Genomic DNA, 6,053 nt, shown 5'->3' with positions numbered 1-6,053 from the left:
TCAAGCCTCAAATTCGTCCCGTTGGGAATCACACTCAGGACGGGGTGCCGCCGGAGCCATCTAACCGGTTGGTTAGGCTAGAGGACATTTGGCTCTACAATTAACAGACAGATGAAAAAATATATATGTTTTTTTTTCTAACAAAAGAAGAAAAAAAAACATATTGCCTGGACTTTACAGTTTGCTTCTAGCGAGTTTGCCTTTTGTGATCAACTAAACCTGTTTTCCCCAGAAATCGAGACGACAGTCGGTGATCAGATCTTTCAAAACAGAAGGGCAGGTATTAGCCAAATGATCAAAGCCTTCGGCTGCTGCGACGGCATTGAGAACAGCCGGGGACTCAAGGAACTGAGGCAATGCCTCCTTGAGGCCATGACACCGGTGCTGCTCGGCCAAAGCCAATATGATAGCCACGGAGGCCACGTTGATATGCGTGCAAAGTCGGTCCTCGCATACCAGCTTCAGCCTCTCCATGCTGTACCTGTCCTCCGCAACAAGCAGATGCTGACAGATCACAGCTTCCTCCTCCCGTGTCATGTCCTGAGGCAAGGCATCAGTGTACACGAACTCTAGCAGGGCTTGAAACACTTGCGCCTCCATGTCTTGTATCTTGACGACAGCCGCAGCATGGCTTTCTCTCATCGGGCCAAGGAGCTCTGCCTGGAAGACCGCCGACTGGGACGCGAGAATATACCTGTGCGCTCTGAACGTCTCGCCGCCAACATGGAACGTGACGTCTGCGCCTTGCTTGGACGCGAGGAGCTCGCCGAGATGCTGGTGCAGATCGGATGGTGGCACCTTAACCATCCCATGCGCAGCTCTCGGCCGCTCCTTGCAGAGCTTGTTGGCAATCGTGATATCGCATCGAATCGTGAGGCGGTCGTCCTTGAGATGCTCCGACTTCTCCAGATCTGCCCTCCGCATGAACTCAGGAAAGTAAAAGCAGCAAGGGTAATCTGCAGAGATGAAGATCTTATCGAAGATCAGCACCGTGGTATGGGAGTGCGATGGCACCGGCTTCCCAGCTCGATCCAGCAAGCTAAACTTGACTCACGCCTTCACGCGGTCGGCGCCGTCGCTCTGCTCTAGGCCGAGGAAGATACCTATGAGGCCATCGGCGCTGTGAGGGCAACCGTTGGGGTAATATGAGATGTACCAGGAGCAACCTCCAACGGTGAAAGGGAGAGAGTTGGTGGAGTCTCCACGGCGCAACTGCTCCTTGATGTGCGAGTATCCCTCGATGTCCAGTATGTGGTACCCGGTCACTTCGCCGCCAATGAGATGTCAGATCGCGCGTCGGAGTTGGTGCATGGCGGTGGCAGAGTCGTTATGGCGGCGGCCGGATCGATATGATTCAAGGGTTTTGCTGGTATTATTACGGGAGAGAGAACGGCTAAAGTAACATCCTGGCGGCGCGACGAGGCTTTTCACCTAGCTAGGATATTGACGAGCGAACTGCCTAGGAGCGTGCCCTCACTACCGGATTCAGACACTCGGCAAAGGCGACAAAAAGAGCGCTCGGTAAATAGTTTATCGACAAAGACTTCTTTAGTCGAGTGCACTTTATCGGATACTTGGCAAAGCCTTTGTCGAGTGCAAATCTGACACTCGGCACAGAAAAGTCACCGTGATGGCAAGCGCCACCGTAATGGCGGCTTTGCCGAGTGTCAAGGTCAAACACTCGGCAACGGTCGCTACTTTGCCGAGCGCCGTTGACTCAGACACTCGGCAAAGGTGGCCACTGCGCCGAGTGCCACCGGCAAGACACTCGACAAAGGTAGCCTATTTGCCGAGTGTCTTGATAGGACACTCGGCAAACAAGAGACCTTTGCCGAGTATCTGGCCCGTGGCACTCGGCAAAGTTGCCGAGTCTAATGGCCTTTGCACTCGGCAAAGCATGTTCCTAGGTAGTCACTTTGCCGAGTGTTATGGTCATTGCACTCGGCAAAGTGACTGAAATAATCTTTTTATTTGTTTTTTACATCCCATCCAAACAAGCAGAAGATGTATATAACAAACATCATCAACATCATATATATATCATCAACAACACATATATATCATCAACACCACCTATATATCACAAACATCACATATATATCACAAACGTCACATGTCTCACAATATATCACAAATAAGTTCACAAGTAATCCAAGTGCTCCATCATCTACGACCACAATTGCAAATAGAAGTACCATTAACAACCATAAGAATCTTAACCAGATGGCCAATGAGACTGATTTGGTGAAGGATTCGCTGAAGCATGAGGATCGTTCGATGCCACCGATTGATTCTGCACAAAGGAGAAGAGATTGCATGTGTGAGACAAGATAAATATATACCATACATGAATAAAACTTTCATACTCCACTAGGTTTGACCGTAAGCATGAACATACAAACTAAAACATTTATACTCACAGGAGTAGAATAGTGAGGAGGTGGAGCGAATAACGAAGGTGGCGGAACTACACCCGTAGCAGCGCCAAGACTTTGCATGTACTGAAGAATCTTCGCCATCCTCCGCTGCTCGGCCTCCCGCTCGGCCTCCACCCTCTCCATCTTCGCCTGCATCTGCTCCTGTATCCTCATCTCTTGTTCCAGCTGGGCCTACAATATATTCACCCCAATATTACAATAATGCAAAGGAAAGTTATAAAAAACCAATGAACGATGAATAAACCAGGAATAACCTCGAGTGCCTCCACCCGATGGCTTGAAGTGTCCTGCCGAGGTCGTATGGCCGGGCACGTGCTCGTGCTGCTTGCTCGAATCTGGTAGAGACTAGGAGTAGCGGCCGAGTCGATTGCGCCGTAGCCAATCTAGTACCGCCCATGGTTCTTGCCTCCTCCCACCCTCATGATGACTTCTCCATCAAGGTCCTCGGTGCTCGGATTATACTCTGGCCCATGGACCTCCCTTGCCATCGATGTGTACTCATTAAGGCGGTTGTAGATGGTTGCATTGTTGTACGTCTCGGGCCCGTCCTTCGGGTTGCAGTCGACATCGGACGTCGCCTTGCCCTTGTGGGCCATAACAAATGCCTTGAAGATGGAGCAAGCCTGGCCATCATGTGACGCCGACTGCGAGAAAAATAGCAAGATGATTAGAAATCATGCAGAATTGAGTGTTAGAATAAATAAATAAATTCGTGTACCCATGTTTCTGCGTATCCGCTGAGGCTGCGGCTGCCTTGATGGTGTGCTACACCTGGCATCATCAAATGCCGCTCCCGACACAAGTTGTGCGTCACCTCCCACTCGCGTGAGCACCACTTGTCCACCATCTATACCCAGCACTGGGGATGCGTGGCGCACCAATAAGGAATCATCTATAGGCCATCAAGTACATGACATATCAGAAGATGAAATTAAGCCTACTTAATCTCAAAAGGAATTAGTATTAATGTTATGTATTTACCTGCAGGTACTGGTCCCGGGTCAGCGTCATGGTTCTTGCATCCCTTTTGGTGACCTTCGTTCCAAGGACGGTGTCGTGGTAAGTTACGACGGCCTGGATGCGCGCCTCGTAATGCATGTCCACAATGAGTTTTTTGCAGCATTTGGTTGCCACCGCATCCACCCTGGCCTCATATCCGTCCTGGCATGTAAAGAAATCCTGCATACAAACACGATGTATCCATTCATTATTTCAAGAATGTCCAATGAATGCGATGTATTGAGCAATGTAGTGCGAGGAAGACTTACCCATAGCTCTTGCTTCACCCGCTCCGCCTTATTGTTGAATACCCTGTGGACCCGATCTGCAGCATAGGGGGTGGCGGCGTAGTGGTCAAACGAGTAGGCCAGCCCCATCACTCCGGCGTACTCAACCAGGCCATGAAAGTGCTCCTTACACAGAAGACTGAGGATGCCATTAACTTGGCGTGTGTGAGCACCTCCACTTGCCACAATCGTCCAGTTCCTGCCCAAGTGATTAAGAAAAAATATTAGTTTCTATTTTGATTTTCAACATATCATATAAAGTAGTGATAACATCTAAAGTTACTTACTTTTCCCCCTCGGGTAGAATCAGCGGGCGTCTCTCACGAGGTATCGGTCGCTGAGGGAGGCTCACGGGACCTCGCAAGTAGACGCTCGATGAACAAGAGGAAGCAGAACCCCCTGCTGTCACCTCCTCCTCGTTGTCCTCCTGTGCGTCCTCCTATGCCTCCTTGGCGTACTCCTAGGGAACCTCCTCCTCCTCCTCCTCCTCACACGACGGGATTACAAAATAACATAATATTACATGTATTAGAAATAATCTTTATGATCGGGATTAGCTGGATCATAAGTCTCATCATCACTATCTATCATGTCGAAATAATCAACACTATGCTAATGAGCAATATTGCCATTGTCATTGTCTAAATGTAATCGCTCAAGCATTTGTAAGTCCTTCACATTTTGCACCTCATCTCCAGCGTCCTCTTCAATAACCGTTTCATTGCCTACTTCCATTCTGATCGCTTCGGTTAAGTCTATCTCAAACCTCCCTTCTAGTCCCTCTTCTTGAAAGAACTCTCTGTCATATGTGTTTGGGTCTAAGTTGTAATCTTCATCGTTTGGGACAGGCACTTTACCGTGTGGCGATACCCTATGCACAATATCCCAACCCTTAAGATGCCTTTTGGTTTGACATGCATATGGGAGATAATAAACTTGCGTGGCCTGTTGGGCCACAATATAGACATCGTCTCCTAGTAAGATAGAATCCTGTCGAATTTCAACTAGCCCAAGATTGTTGCCCAAAGTGCCTCGGCGACATTCTTTTCAATGTGCATTACATCAATGTTGTGTGGAAGGAGATGGTCATCAAAATAGGGGAGCCGAGTCAAGCCCGACTTATAAGTCCACATATGTTGCTCACCATATCCCACAAAACCACCTTCTGGATTGACCACGAGACCATCTATCTGTTCACAAACCATGGCACCAGTCATTATCGGTGGTGCAGGGTCTGTCACTACAACACCTTTCGTAAAGTTCTTGATGTCTCGTCTGAATGCATGGTCAAGAGGGAGGAATTGCTGATGTTTGTCGAATGATGAATACTTGTCACCCTTCTGCAACCAAATGAACCTTAGACCTTCCTTGCATACTGGGCATGGGAATTTCCTGTGAACACACTAGGTGCATAATATCCCATACGCTAGGAAGTCATGCATGGAGTAGTGGTACCAAACATGCATTTTGAAGTTTTTCTTTGTAGCTCGGTCGTACGTCCATACCCCTTTCTCCCAAGCATGGACCAATTCATCAATCATAGGCTCCATGAACACACCCATATTATTCCCTGGATGTCCAGGAATTATCAACGACAAGAATACGTTTTGTCGTTGAAAGCATACGCTGGGGGGAAGATTGAGGAGGATAATGAACACAGACCAACATGTGTATGGGGGCAGCCATCATTTCATAAGGATTGAACCCATCTGTTGCCAGCGCAACACGTATATTACGAGCCTCTTTAGCTTTCTCATGATGAATGCCATCAAAGTGGGTCCATGCTTCACCATCGGATGCATGTACCATCCTATTAGGATTGTATCGTTTGCCATTTTTGTGCCATGTCATCTGTATCATGGATTCCTCGGTCATTTATAGCTGTTGGATCCTCGGTATGAACGGAAGGTGCCGTAGGATTGTCATGGGAATGTGAAGCTGCCTCTTCTGGCCATCACCAGAATCTACCTCTAGAAACCTAGAGGATTTATACTTTGGACAGTACTTTGCTTCCACGTATTCTTTCCTAAATAGGACGCACCCCTTCGGGCTAGCATGTATCTGCTCATACGGCATCTTAACTGCACGAAGGAGTTTTTGTGACTCGTGCATGCTCTTTGGCAGAAGGTGACCCTCCGGAAGCAAGCTGCCAATAACTGTCAACATATCATCGAAGGCGTCTCGACTCAGGCTATACTGGGACTTTAACACCATTATGCGTCCAATGGCATCTAGTTGAGAAACCTTTGTCTGGCCGTGAAGAGGTTTCTATGCCGCGGCAAACATGTCGTTGAACGCCTTTGCGGTTGCCTCTGGCTCCTCCTTCGTA

General features: G+C 48.4%; 1 pseudogene; it reads right to left on the bottom strand.

Moving 5' to 3' along the window:
* Positions 1-213: 213 nt before the first annotated feature.
* Positions 214-3,814, bottom strand: LOC136536679 (BTB/POZ and MATH domain-containing protein 2-like; annotated as a pseudogene).
* Positions 3,815-6,053: the final 2,239 nt, after the last annotated feature.

This window comes from Miscanthus floridulus, chromosome 2 (genome assembly GCF_019320115.1).
Source record: "Miscanthus floridulus cultivar M001 chromosome 2, ASM1932011v1, whole genome shotgun sequence".
Lineage (NCBI taxonomy): Eukaryota > Viridiplantae > Streptophyta > Magnoliopsida > Poales > Poaceae > Miscanthus > Miscanthus floridulus.
This window is presented reverse-complemented; position numbering and strand designations above follow the sequence as displayed.